This window comes from Thalassophryne amazonica, chromosome 20 (assembly GCF_902500255.1).
Source record: "Thalassophryne amazonica chromosome 20, fThaAma1.1, whole genome shotgun sequence".
Taxonomy (NCBI): Eukaryota; Metazoa; Chordata; class Actinopteri; order Batrachoidiformes; family Batrachoididae; genus Thalassophryne; species Thalassophryne amazonica.
Genome location: NC_047122.1, coordinates 6,214,473 through 6,229,543, shown reverse-complemented (window position 1 = coordinate 6,229,543; position 15,071 = coordinate 6,214,473). Strand labels below are relative to the sequence as shown.

Below are 15,071 nucleotides of genomic sequence, written 5' to 3'. Positions count from 1 at the left end.
GTCTTCTTCTGTTTGTTTTTCTTGGGACGTTGCAGCGTCACACACAGGCCTGGCATATGTACTACAATGTTAAACGAAGCTTCGAGGCACAGAATTTGCCTCGAAAATTTTTTGTAATTGAATTATTCGAATTACTCGACTAATCATTTCAGCCCTAATCATGACACTCACAATTAGTGTCCTCAGTTCCCGAACACTTACTGAGTGTTGTTAGAAGGAAAGGTGATGTAACACAGTGGTAAACATACCAAGGTCCCAGCTTTTTTGAAACGTGTTGCAGGCATCCATTTCAAAATGAGCAAATATTTGCACAAAAACAATAAAGTTTAACAGTTTGAACAATTTATCTTGGCTTTGTCATGTATTCAATTTAATATAGGTTCAAGAGGATTTGCAAATCATTGTATTCTGTTTTTAATTTACATTTCACACAACATCACAACATCCCAACTTCACTGGAACTGGGGTTGTATTAGCCCCCAAAAGTGAACAAAAAATTATACAAAATTAATAATAGATATAAATGACAACTGAGTTTTTGTAGATGTTCATGCAAAGGGGTCACATCTACTGCGCAAAAATGATTTATGTAGGTAACATTTCATTTTACAGTTAAATGTAATTGGAATTTTATGTTAAACACTCAAAGTCTCACAGTTCTACAACTTTGGATGCAGGAAGTCCACTGCTACAAACAAAAACATCTGCAAACTTCTCGTGCATATCTGAAATCTGCTGGCTCTGTGAGGCACACCTATGTGCACTAGAACCAGGCTGCTTGACAAAAGTTTAGAATTTTTGTTGATTTTGCAAATAATTAAATCACTTCCACGTTCAAAGCACTAAACAAGCAAACAGCCAAACATAATTATTAGGGATGTTCCAATCAGGTTTTTTGGCCCTGATCCAATTCCGAGTCATCTGATTTTGAGTATTTGCCGATACCTAGTCCCGATCCGATACTTTAAAAAACTAAATGAACAATGAACTAGAGCCCGACCGATCTGGATTTTTTGAGGCCGATGCCGATAACGATATTTGGATGAAAGAAATGCCGATAATCGATAAATCGGCTGATTTGCCGATAGCCGATAAATCAGCCGATAGCCAATAAATCAGCCGATATTTTTTTTAATGAATAAAATGTTCTTTTTTGGACCCTTAACAAAAAGGTATGAGCTAAAAGCTGAAGCTTTGTCCTCATATTGATTAAATTTATAACAGAGAAGAATTTTGAAGTTCAAAAAATGCAAAAATGCAATTGGAGCAGTTAGGGGGCTACTCAAACGGGCCAACTAGTAAGATATCATTCCTGAAAATGATCTTTGCCATATCATGTGAGGTAAATCTGCCCTACGTGTTGTGTGGGCCGCCAGAAGAGGAGGTACTGCTGGCCCACCACCAGAGGGCGCCCTGCCTGAAGTGCGGGCTTCAGGCACGAGAGGGCGCTGCCGCCATGGACACAGCCGGGGGTGACAGCTGTTGCTCATTACCTCTTGACAGCTGTCACCCATCTACTCAACATCATCTCACTCCATAAAGACCAGACGTCATCTCCACCTCGTTGCCGAGATATCATACTTCATAGGAGGTAATACTCTCAGCCTTTTTGTGAGATTTGTAACTCTGTTATTGTGAGAATTTGCAGGACAACCGGTCGTTTGTGAGGAGGCTGTGCAAGACGGCGCTCCTTTTCAGCTGAGACCGCTGCAACATATTGAATGAGAGGTGGAGGTGGCATTCCCACCGTTGTTGTTACTGGGTGTACACACACCCACACTTGACTGTCTTTGTTCTTCGCCAGCAGTACCAGATCCGACAGTCGGGGATGGTGATCACCTGGGAATTCGGGACTCGGCGGCTCCAGTATTCACCAGGTTCTGGGGCGGCGGAAATCGTGTGGTTCCGGCTCTTCTCAGGACAGACGTCTTCTATCCTCGAGCCTGCCCACACGTCACCTCTGTGTATTGACTGTAATGATATTCTGTGATTGTCTGTATGTTCGTTGTGCACATTCACAACATTAAATTGTTACTTTTTGGCTCATCTATTGACCGTTCATTTGCGCCCCCTGTTGTGGGTCCGTGTCACTACACTTTCCCAACACTACGATTGGATTTTGGAAAACCATGTGACGGAGAACCAATTCCGATTGGACACTCACATTGCGCACGTCATCACACGTCTTCTATGAGGAGTTACCAAGATGGCCGACAGTGGATCGAAAGTCCGCGGAGTTAACTTTTCAGCAAAAAAAAAAAAAAAAGAGTAAGTTTCTATCTCAAATCATTAAAAAGTTATTTACAATTTAGTAAAGCTTGGTCCCAGCCGTCATATACGACAGCATCGGCCCCAGAGGGTTAATGGCGAATGGCAGTAATTCCCAGAACCCTTCCGGACGACCAGTGAATCTGAATGTTTCAACCTCTTAGCAGTAAACAAAAGTTTTTCATGCTAGAAATAAGGTCTACACAACGTGGGCTTAATAAAAAGTGTGACCGACGCAATGAAGCACATTTGACACATTACAACATAAACTGAGTTAATCAAACTTAGTTAAACTGAAACGGGAGAAATGTAGGGTGAATGTAATCGCAACGTTATTACAAACAACATCCTTATAAACTTACTTGTATGCTTTTGTCAACCGATCAGTGCAGTGTGACGGCGAACTACAGGGCCAGTGATGAATACATTTAAGCAGGGGTGTAAGCAGCTCTCAGTTGAATGGAGTCAGAGCTCTATCTACTGGACAAACATTTTACATTGCCGACACAAACATTATTTCAGTAACTGTTCTGTTTATGAGAAATTATCAGCGTTCTATCGGCAAAATTTCGGCCGATAGTGAGTACTTTGAAGAGGGCTTATATCGGCCGGCCAATATATCGGTCGGGCTCTACAATGAACAAATGGTAAGTATATAATATTTTCATTTTAATCACCTTATTTTATTATTTATCGCTTAAACAGTGCACTTCTCCTTGAGGTATCTTGAACAATCAAGTAATAATCTACCAGACTTAAAAAATGTACAAATTTCTGTATTATTTTGTCTAAAAATAAATGTCCAAGGTTCCTTACGTTAAACAAGAAATTATCTAATCTGAAATAACAGGTGGTTTTAATTTACAGATGAAAGGTTTCTAAAGAACCATTTATTGATTTAGCTATTTTAATTATAAGTGTTCTAAACTTTTTAAAACAGTAATCAGAAATTTTGAGGTAACAAACAACAACAAAAAAACATTTCCAAGGTTTTTTCTTCAGAAAACTGCTCTAAAAATGAGCAGTCCTGTGACATGTTTCTGTTTTGTATAGATCAGTGGTTTCTGCACTGCACTGTTTTGTAGAGATCAGTGGTTTCTGCCACTAGTCTTCCGTGTTTTGGCCCGACGCGTCGTTCCTATTGGACAGCGCGAAGCTATGTCACAGCTCAGAGCAGCGAAAGCTGGATTGGGTTGAACTTATGTTTTTTCTTTTGTTCAATAAAAAAAAAAAAAGATTGGGTTGAACTTTGACCGCGTCAGCCTGCTGACAAGCAGCAATCCGCGCTCCCGTCAGAAGAGTCGCTTTAGCTCAGCTTTTGACATGACGCTTCTGACGCCTCTAAAAAGCAACGCGTCTCATTGAAAATGCTTTTTAGACCGATTCTTAACGCCTCTGATGCTTCCGACGCGTGAAAGGCCCATTAATCTGTAATAATGAGCTTGAAACAGCGCTGATCAAAATAATGAGGATAAAATCTGTATCGGATTCCTGATAGGGATGCAACGTCCAATTTCGATCAAGTCTGAAACCACGTGATCGGATCGGGACATCCCCAATAATTATTACCTAATTTTCTACTGTTCAGTGCCAACACACACACACACACACACACACACACACACATTGGACTCAGCTACGCCTCGTCCAATATAACTTTTCTTCATCCAATATTTCTCTATTGTTGGACTCCTTACCATCCATTATTAGGATGTCACCAACTAATTGTGATAACACGAGCAGAGTTTTTTGATCCAGGAAAACTCCTCTGAGCTGAGGTGAATCTCACTGCTGTTCATGGAAGTTTGTGAGACGCCTCTTCTGTTGCTGATATTTGCAAAACCGTTGTTTATTTATTTCAGCGGACGCACTGGGAGAAGGCGGACGGCTCCTTCACGACCTGAATCAAACATTTGAGAAAGCGCCACATTAAATAATGCAAGGATTTTTTTAACCAGATTAGAAAGACAAAATCAGCCAGGTAACGTCAATTTACCCAGACTGACTTCAAATACGAGGTCTGTTAGAAAAGTATCGGACCTTTTTATTTTTTTCAAAAATCATATGTATAAGTAAATTAAGTATTTTTTAGAAAACGTTTTAGTGGTTTCATTTTGAGTTTTGTAAATGAGGAAACACGCCAGTCACCATCCTGAAAATGCTTCATGTATTCAGAGCCGGTGTACAAGAGATCAAAATTCAGCCACTGACCTAACAATAAATAAATTGAATTCTTTCACCAAAACATTAAATCTAAGCTCGGATCTTAGATGTACCTTCCGGCAGGGGAGGTGATGGTCTAGTGCAGTGATTTTCAACCTTTTTTGAGCCGCGGCACCCTTTTTATATTTACAAAATCCTGCGGCACACCACTGTCATGTGTCACGTTGTCACGCAGGACTAACTCGACTGTCTCTACACGGTGAATTAGCACGTTAGCAACACGTGCGGTACAGATATGACATAACATAGTATACTATAGTCATGGAGCTGTATATAAGAAATAGAGAGCGCAGTCCCATTGCTGCACACTAAACGCAAAAATGTCCCTTCATGGACAGCCACATGACGCCTCCTAACCGGGCAAAATACTGATGAAGTACCCGGATGTTAATGCATTTTCAATGGAGATTCTCGACTGAACACACTCAGAAAAATGCTCGCAAAATACGTGTTAAAATGCCATTTTGTCCTGGATATCGAGCCAGTAAAATTAAATTACATTAAATTATGTCAGGAAAGTATTAAACTTACTCTGACACACACACATTCACAAATATTAGTGTTGAAAGTTACACGGAGCTGCGCTGATAAGCTACGCTGCTGGGTTGAGCTGCTGCTGTGTTCGCAGCGCGGCTCCAAAAACCATTACAACACATTTATATATTATATTTTTACACAATTATCCTTTATTGACCGAGTTCATTCATGAAGTCAGCGGTGTGTGTGCACATCTCTATGTGTGTGGCGGCACAGCGCGGGTCACTATAATCTCATTATTTTAAGGTGCAAATAAAAAAAAAACTCCCCAGTCTTGTCGAACAATTTTTAGTCACTAACGACAATAATTTTAACTAGACATTGGTCTAGCAGTGGAAAATATCAACTAGACATAAGTGAAATTAATGATCCGTGTCATCGGGCGACACAGGTACGGCAGGAGACATACAGCTGTTTATCATCCAAATATCACGGTCAAAGTGACAACAATAACCAAAACCACTTACTTACAGAAGGAAATATTTTCTCCCTTGTTCCTCCGTTTGTGACTTTGCCAACATGAGCAGCTTTCCGGCATATTCCACCTGTTTCTTGACGAAACTAAGTGAACTTCTATGCACGCAAATCATTAACTTGCCCGGAATTAAAATGGCGATCACTCCTTCTTGTCAGCACACGGCTCAGCGCTACTGCGCGCTTTGCTGCCATCTACTGGAATAAAAGAGCATTACATCATCTGCCACACTATTACAGCACATACACCCGATAATGGTGATATTTGATAATTGCCCACGGCACCCCTGACGATCGATTGAGAATCGGTTGAGAATCACTGGTTTAGTGGTTAAGGTGTTGGGCTTGAGACCAGAAGATCCTCGGTTCAAATCCCAGCCTGACTGGAAAATCACTAAGAGCCCTTGGGCAAGGTCTTTAATCCACCTTTGCTCCCTGTTTTTAGTGAGCGCCTTGTATGGCAGCATCCTCACATCGGTGTGAATGTAAGGCATTATTTGTAAAGTGCATTGAGCGTCTGATGCAGATGGAAAAACGCTATACGAGGTCTGTGAGAAAAGTATCCGACCTTATTATTTTTTTAAAAAACCATATGGATTTGAATCACGTGTGATTACATCAGCCAAGCTTGAACCCTCGTGGGCATGCAAGAGTTTTTTCACGCCTGTCGGTGACGTCATTCGCCTGTGAGCACGCCTTGTGGAAGGAGTGGTCCAGCCGCCTCGTCGGATTTTCATTGTCTGAGAAGTTGCTGAGAGACTGGTGCTGTGCTTGATCAAAATTTTTTCAAAAACTGTGAGGCACATCCGAGTGGACACCATTCGAGAAATTCAGCTGGTTTTTGGTGAAAATTTTAACGGCTGATGAGAGATTTTGGATTATTTCTATCGCTGTAAGGACTTCCCACGGAGCGGGACGTCGTGCAGTGCTCCGAGGCGACGTCGTCATCCTGTTTCAAGCTGAAAACCTCCAAATTTGTTGAGGTCGGAATCAGCAGTTTATCCGGACATTCCACTGTTAAAGGAGATTTTTTTTAATGAAAGACGTGCAGACGGATTGGCGCGTCGGCTCACAGCCGGCGCGGTGTGCCCACCACAGGAAAGACACCTCCGTTGGAAGCCTTAAGGACAAGTTGGAACATGCCCTGCTGTTAAACAATTTCTCAGATACTCACTCAACAGAAAGCAACCAAAAGCCGCCTGGATTTTACAAATGGTTATCAACACGGAGGTGTTTTTCCTGTGGCAGGCGCACCACGTCGGCTCCAATCTGTCCGCACGTCTTTCATTAAAAAAATCTCCTTTAACAGTGGAATGTCCGGATAAACTGCTGATTCTGACCTCTTCTGAAAGTTCTCTGTTCTCTCACGACGTCCTGGGTCAACAGAGGCTTAAATCTGGAGGTTTTCAGCTCGAAACAGGCTGACGACGGCGCCTCGGAGCACTGTGCGATGTCCCGCTCTGTGGGAAGTCCTTACAGCGATAGAAACAATCCAAAATCTCTCATCAGCCGTTACAATTTTCACCGAAAACCAGCTGAATTTCTCTAATGGTGTCCACTCGGATGTGCCTCACAGTTTTTGAAAAAATTTTGATCAAGCACAGCGCCAGTCTCTCAGCAACTTCTCAGACAATGAAAATACGACGAGGGGGCTGGACCACTCCTTCCACAAGGCGTGCTCACAGGCGAATGATGTCACCGACAGGCGTGAAAAAACTCACGCATGCGCACGAGGGTTCAAGCTTGGCTGATGTAATCACACTTGATTCAAATCCATATGTTTTTTTTTTTTTAAATAAAACTGTCGGTTTCTTTTCTAATAGACCTTGTATAAATGCAGTCCATTTACCATTTCCAGCAAAATGTACCTGTTTTTTTATGAGATCTGCACAATAGATGTTTTGAAAATTACATTATGTCTGGGTTTTGTTTTGTTTTTTGTCATTGTTATTAATTTATTTTGATCAATTTACTTTTGCAAAGGGACCCATTCAGAAACACATTAATATGAATTGTAGGCCATATCATCCAGGCCTAATCTACGCGCACACACACACACACATATTATATATATACACTCAACAAAAATATAAACGCAACACTTTTGGTTTTGCTCCCATTTTGTATGAGATGAACTCAAAGATCTAAAACTTTTTCCACATATACAATATCACCATTTCTCTCAAATATTGTTCACAAACCAGTCTAAATCTGTGATAGTGAGCACATCTCCTTTGCTGAGATAATCCATCCCACCTCACAGGTGTGCCATATCAAGATGCTGATTAGACACCATGATTAGTGCACAGGTGTGCCTTAGATTGCCCACAATAAAAGGCCACTCTGAAAGGTGCAGTTTTATCACGCAGCACAATGCCACAGATGTCGCAAGATTTGAGGGAGCGTGCAATTGGCATGCTGACAGCAGGAATGTCAACCAGAGCTGTTGCTCGTGTATTGAATGTTCATTTCTCTACCATAAGCCGTCTCCAAAGGCGTTTCAGAGAATTTGGCAGTACATCCAACCAGCCTCACAACCGCAGACCACGTGTAACCACACCAGCCCAGAACCTCCACATCCAGCATGTTCACCTCCAAGATCGTCTGAGACCAGCCACTCGGACAGCTGCTGGAACAATCGGTTTGCATAACCAAAGAATTTCTGCACAAACTGTCAGAAACTGTCTCAGGGAAGCTCATCTGCATGCTCGTCGTCCTCATCTGGGTCTCGACCTGACTCCAGTTCGTCGTTGTAACCGATTTGAGTGGGCAAATGCTCACATTCGCTGCCATTTGGCACGTTGGAGAGGTGTTCTCTTCACGGATGATGCGAAGGAGATGTGTTGCACTGCATGAGGCAAATGGTGGTCACACCAGATACTGACTGGTTTCCCCCCCCCCAGTAAAACAAAACTGCACCTTTCAGAGTGGCCTTTTATTGTGGGCAGTCTAAGGCACACCTGTGCACTAATCATGGTGTCTCATCAGCATCTTGATATGGCACACCTGTGAGGTGGGATGGATTATCTCAGCAAAGGAGAAGTGCTCACTATCACAGATTTAGACTGGTTTGTGAACAATATTTGAGGGAAATGGTGATATTGTGTATGTGGAAAAAGTTTTAGATCTTTGAGTTAATCTCATGCAAAATGGGAGCAAAACCAAAAGTGTTGCGTTTATATTTTTGTTGAGTATATATACACATACATATACATACACACATATATACATATACACATATATATATATATACACACACACAAGGTCTATTAGAAAAGTATCCCACCTTATTATTTTTTCAAAACCATATGGATTTGAATCACGTGTGATTACATCAGACATGCTTGAACCTTTGTGGGCATGCGAGAGTTTCTTCACGCCTGTCGGTTATGTCATTCGCCTGTGGGCAGTCTTTGAGTGAGGAGCGGCCCACCCCCTCGTCATTTTTTCATTGTTTAGGAATGGCTCAGAGACTGCTGTTTGTTTGATAAAATTTTTTTCAAAACTGTAAGGCACAACTGAGTGGACACCATTCGATGAATTCAGCTGGTTTTCGGTAAAAATTTTAACGGCTGATGAGAGATTTTGGTCCAGTAGCGTTGCTTTAAGGACGGCCCACGGTGCCTGACGGCAATCTGCGCTTCGAGGCGGCAGCGTCTCACCGTTTCAACTTGAAAGCTTCCACATTTCAGGCTCTGTTGATCCAGGAAGTCGTCAGAGAACAGAGAACTTTCAGAAGAAGTCGGCATGAGGAGTTTATTCGGACATTCCATTGTTAACGGACATTTTGTAATGAAAGAACGTGCGGGCAGAGTCGCGTGTCGGGCCGGACCCGACCGCGGGGGGTCGCGACAGGAAAAACACCTCCGTTGGAATCCTTAACGGGCAAGTTGGAACATGCTCAAGCTGTTAAACAATTTCTCAGTTACTCACTTGTTGAAAGCCATCAAAAGCCGCCTGAATTTTACAAATGGTTTTCAACACGGAGGTGTTTTTCCTGTCGCGGCGCACACAGATTTGCAGAGTCGTCACGGAAACGACTCGGCGAATTTGTGCGCACGTCTTTCATTAAAAAAATGTCCTTAAACAGTGGAATGTCCGCATAAAGTCCTCATGCCGGCCTCTTCTGAATCTTCTCTGTTCTCTCACGACGTCCTGGGTGAATTAAGCCTTAAATTAGGATGTTTTCAGGTCGAAACAGGCCGACGATGGAGCCTGGAAGCGCTGCACGACATCCTGCTCTGTGGGAAGTCCTTACACCGACAGAAACACCCCATAATCTCTCATCAGCCGTTAAACTTTTCACCGAAAACCAGCTTAATTTCTCGAATAGTGTCCACTCGGATATTCCTCACAGGTCCAGAAAAAATGTTGATAAAGCAACGCGCGCCGTCTCGAGCAGCGTGTGAAACAAAGGAATTCAGCCGAGAGGGCGGGACCACATCTCACTCAAGGCCTGCCCACAGGGAAATGACGTCACCGACACGCATGAAAAAACTCACACATGCGCACGAGGGTTCAAGCATGATTGGTGTAATCGCACGTCATTCAAATCCATATAGTTAAAAAATAAAAGGGTTGGTTTATTATCTAATAGACCACGTATATATATATATATATATATATATATATATATACACACACACACACACACACACAGGTCTGTTAGAAAAGTATTCAACCTTTTTATTTTTTCAAAAACCTGATGGATTTGAATCACGTGTGCTTGCATGAGCCAACCTTGAACCTTCGTGTGCATGCGTGAATTTTTTTCATGCCAGTCGATTGCATCATTTGCTGGTAAGCAGCCTTTGTGTGAGGATGGGTGTAGTCTCTCGTCGGATTTTCTTTGCAAGGAAAATGGCGGAATGACTGGAGCGGCGCGACTGCATCAAATTTTGCCAGAAACTGGGCTACATGCTGTGACATGCCCACCTCTTCCACAATTTCTTGGATAGTCAGTCACACGACTGAAAAGCCACCGAAAGCCGTCTGAATCTTCCGAATGGTGGAGGAGGTGGGCATCATTTTTCGGAGTCCAGCATGTCCTGTGAGACTTCAACACGGAGATGCTTTTGCTCCGTCAGCAGCTTCGTGCCGAAGCCATCTGCATGAATTTCGCTGCAACTCTTTTCATGGCCAAATCTTCTTTCACAGCGGAATGTGCTGAAAAAGTGCTGATGTCCACCTCTTCCGCAATTTCTCGGATAGTCACACGACGGTCCCACATCACCACAGCGTTCACTTTGGAAATGATCCAGTAATTTCAGCATGTTGATGACCGACCGGAGCGTGGCTCGCTCTCCACCGTTGTGCGGACGTCTTTAAACCGGTTGTACCGCTCCTTAATCTGTGTGACGCCCAGAGGATCGTCACCGAAAGCCGTCTGAATAATCCGAATGGTTTCCACCTGGCTGTCGCCCAGTTTCTGGCAAAATTTGATGCAGTCGCGCCGCTCCAGTCATTCCGCCATTTTCCTTGCAAAGAAAATCCGACGAGAGACTACACCCATCCTCACACAAAGGCTGCTTACCAGCAAATGATGCAATCGACTGGCGTGAAAAAAATTCACGCATGCACACAAAGGTTCAAGGTTGGCTCATGCAAGCACACGTGATTCAAATCCATCAGGTTTTTGCAAAAAATAAAAAGGTCGGATACTTTTCTAACAGACCTCGTATACATACATACACACACACACACACACACATATATATATATATATATATATATGTATACACAGTTAGGAAAATAAGTATTTGAACACCCTGCGTTTTTGCAAGTTCTCCCACTTAGAAATCATGGAGGGGTCTGAAATTTTCATCTTAGGTGCATCTCCACTGTGATAGACATAATCTAAAAAAAAAAAAAATCCGGAAATCACAATGTATGATTTTTTTTAATAATTTATTTGTATGTTACTGCTGGGTGATTCTATGGTAACGGAAGTACGACAACGGGAAAATCTGGCCATATTTTAGCTCCCCATTAAAAACGTGCTCAGATTATAATTCCGTTACCATAGAATCGCCCTGCTGCAAATAAGTATTTGAACACCTACCAACCAGCAAGAACTCTGGCTCACACAGACCTGTTAATTTTTCTTTAAGAAGACCTCTTATTCTGCACTCTTTACCTGTATTAATTGCACCTGTTTGAACTTGTTACCTGTATAAAAGACACCTGTTCACACTAAAATCAATCACACTCCAACCTGTCCACCATAGCCAAGACCAAAGAGCTGTCTAAGGACACCAGGGACAAAACTGTAGACCTGCACAAGGCTGGGATGGACTACAGGACAACAGGCAAGCAGCTTGGTAGAAGACAACAACTGTTATGATTATTTATTAGAAAGTGGAAGAAACACAAGATGACTGTCAATCTCCCTCGGTCTGGGATTCCATGCAAAATCTCACTTTGTGGGGTAAGGATGATTCTGAGAAAGCTCAGAACTACACAGGAGGACCTGGTCAATGACCTGAAGAGAGCTGGGACCACAGTCACAAAGATTACATTAGTAACACATGATGCTGTCATGGTTTAAAATCATGCAGGGCAGCAAGGTCCCCCTGCTCAAGCCAGCACATGTCCAGGCCCGTTTGAAGTTCACCAGTGACCATCTGGATGATCCAGAGGAAGCATGGGAGAAGGTCATCTAGTCAGATGAGACCAAAATAGAGCTTTTTGGAATCAACTCCACTTACCATGTTTAGAGGATGAGAACAACCCCAAGAAAACCATCCCAACTGTGAAGCATGGGGGTGGAAACATCATACTCTGGGGGTGCTCTTCTGCAAAGGGGACAGGACGACTGCACCGTATTGAAGGGAGGATGGATGGGGTCATGTATTGTGAGATTTTGGCAAACAACCCCCTTCCCTCAGTAAGAGCATTGAAGGTGGGTCATGGCTGGCTCTTCCAGCATGACAATGACCCCAAACACACAGCCAGCGCAACTAAGGAGGGGCTCCGTAAGAAGCATTTCAAGGTCCTGGAGTGGCCTGGCCAGTCTCCAGACCTGAACTCAATAGAAAATCTTTGGAGGGAGCTGAAACTCCAAACCTGAAAGATTTGGAGAAGATCTGTATGGAGGAGTGGACCAAAATCCCTGCTGCAGTGTGTGCAAACCTGGTATAAAAAAAACTACAGAAAACGTTTGACCTCTGTAATTGCAAACAAAGGCTACTGTACCAAATATTAACTCTGATTTTCACAGGTCGCACTGCGATCGCACTGCGATTTCCGGATTTTTTTTTTTTTTTTTAGATTATGTCTCTCACAGTGGACATGCACCTAAGATGAAAATTTCAGACCCCTCCATGATTTCTAAGTGGGAGAACTTGCAAACTTGCAGGGTGTTCAAATACTTATTTTCCTCACTCTGTGTGTGTGTGTGTATATATATATATATATATATATATATATATTATACATTCGCTATTTACATTAATTACTAAGATCCTATTGTCTTGCATACAATTTGTACAAGTTCAATAAAGCCCCTCAATCAGTCAATCAAACAATATTTCTATTTTAACTGCGACTGTAGAAGGGCGTGCCTTGTGCTTCTGACAAGAGTGAAAGTAAGCTTTGAGTTAGAGGACGTTAGCGTGCACGCTGACGTCTGCGAATGTCTTGCAAATCATTCCAGACCTATTATCAGGTTCCAAAAAGTGTTTTCAGTTTTAGAAGTGTTTATTTCTCACAAGCTAGTTTATTTCTCACATAATATATGACAAAAAGGTTATATTTACACACAAACGAAACAGTGTGCACAAGTTAGACCAGCCACTGACATCATGGTGCCACTCTACTCTGAATGACTCTCACCCCCACCCCTCAAAAAAAAAAAAAAAAAAAACTGAACAGAATAAAACAACGTGACCTTTTAACTTCTTAAAATAGGTCAAGGTTAGCCATCTTTGAACTTGTCAAAGGTCTCTGTCCCAAGAATGTTCCCTGTCAATTTGAAGACTGGCAGTAATAGGACTGTGTTTATGCTGAATACAGACAGATGGATGGATGAACAGATGGACGGTTGGACGCAAAGTCCTCGCAATACCTGATGGCTATATTTGATGGAATCAGGTAAAAATGAGCTCAACAAGTGTTCTGTATTCTTATGATGCTGCTGACATTCAATACATATTGTGATACACTATCAGACAGCCCACATCACAGCTGTAACAATACCACTTGAAATCTTCAAAAATTGGCTTGAGAATATAAAGTCTCCACATCCTTACTGTTGCACCTAATGTTTGTACATTGCGTTTTGTGTCATCACATTAAAAACAAACATTTGGACAATATAATTCGTAGTCAATGTTGCAGCCCCAGTTGAATGCATGCAAATTATTGTGGATTTTTGGTTTTACAGTTTATTGTTGAACCCTATAACAATGCAATAAAATATGAAGTAGCACTAAAGAAGCGGAGGGCTGCCTGTTGTCCTTCAAAGAGTCAAGCTGTCAGACATCAAACCATCTGCCAAACTGTTAAAGCTGCACTTTAGAAAAACTGCCTGCTTCAGTAACACAGTAATGACATGTTTACTGAACAGAACATAGCGTAAAGTGCAAACTGATGAACGAATTCAGAAAACCTCAAGTCATATATTAAGTCACGTAGCTGCTTGTCAATAAGTTGCATTTATTGAGTGACTACGCATGTTTTGCCAGAAATAACTGTTATTAATACGTTCTCTTTGGGGGTAACGATAAAGGCCACTGTCACACAATTACAAAAGGGATGAACACGGACTGAGCGACCGCGCTAATAGGCTAATTAGCTGATTGGCTAACAAGCTAACAGCTATGTGGCCTGACCAACAGCATTAACCGTGTTGTTGCTAACAGCGGCTAATGACGTTAACACCAGCTAACAAAGAGCACAGACACCAACAGCACAACCCACACTAAGTTCGCCATTCCGCTCACACACCTCTGACGTAAAACAAGTGTCGGCGCCGTCAGAACTCCGAGTGGGACACGGGAGAGGCGTGTGACACACACACCAGGTTTTGACAGTTTATTGTCCTGCGTGAGGCAGATCCATGAAAACACACACACACACCTTGCGGACCCGCAAGCGCAGCCCCCGCAGCGCACAAACCGCACCAACACAGACACATGACAAAGACTGGAGCACAAGGACAAACTGTCACCCTTAAAGCGTCTCTCACCTTTGAATCGTGTCTCAGGGTTCATTTGTTGTCTTCCTCACTCTCCCTGGCAGCCATTACCGCCGCACACGTTCAGCAGTCCATCAGAGGTGTGTCAAACTATGGACGTGCAGCTGCTGCAGCGGCGGACACAGCCGTTACCCTTCAAAATAAAGTGCAGCCGGACAGAAATGAAACACTGCACGCACAGACACAACGACTTCCGGTGGTGTTGCGTTTTCAAGGCAAGATGACAGAGAAGTTTTTATGTATTTCTACTTCATTTTTTCCCCTCAAATCTTTTAAAACAACGTTTTGATATAAAGCGACCAAATATGGTACCCAGATCAAGTCTCATTTTTAAGTTTTAGTTTTAAAAAATTAAAAATTATTTTATTTTAAT

General features: G+C 42.5%; 1 protein-coding gene across 2 annotated transcripts in view; it reads right to left on the bottom strand.

The window, feature by feature from the left end:
- The window catches only part of pdik1l (PDLIM1 interacting kinase 1 like), a 64,563-nt gene extending 49,780 nt beyond the window's left edge, over positions 1–14,783 (bottom strand). The window contains exon 1 of one of the 2 annotated variants that reach the window (XM_034160559.1): positions 14,690–14,783. The gene's annotated coding sequence lies outside the window, so the exon portion shown is untranslated. The remainder of the gene's footprint in view (positions 1–14,689) is intronic. The other variant, XM_034160560.1, reaches the window with a different exon arrangement.
- Positions 14,784–15,071: the final 288 nt, after the last annotated feature.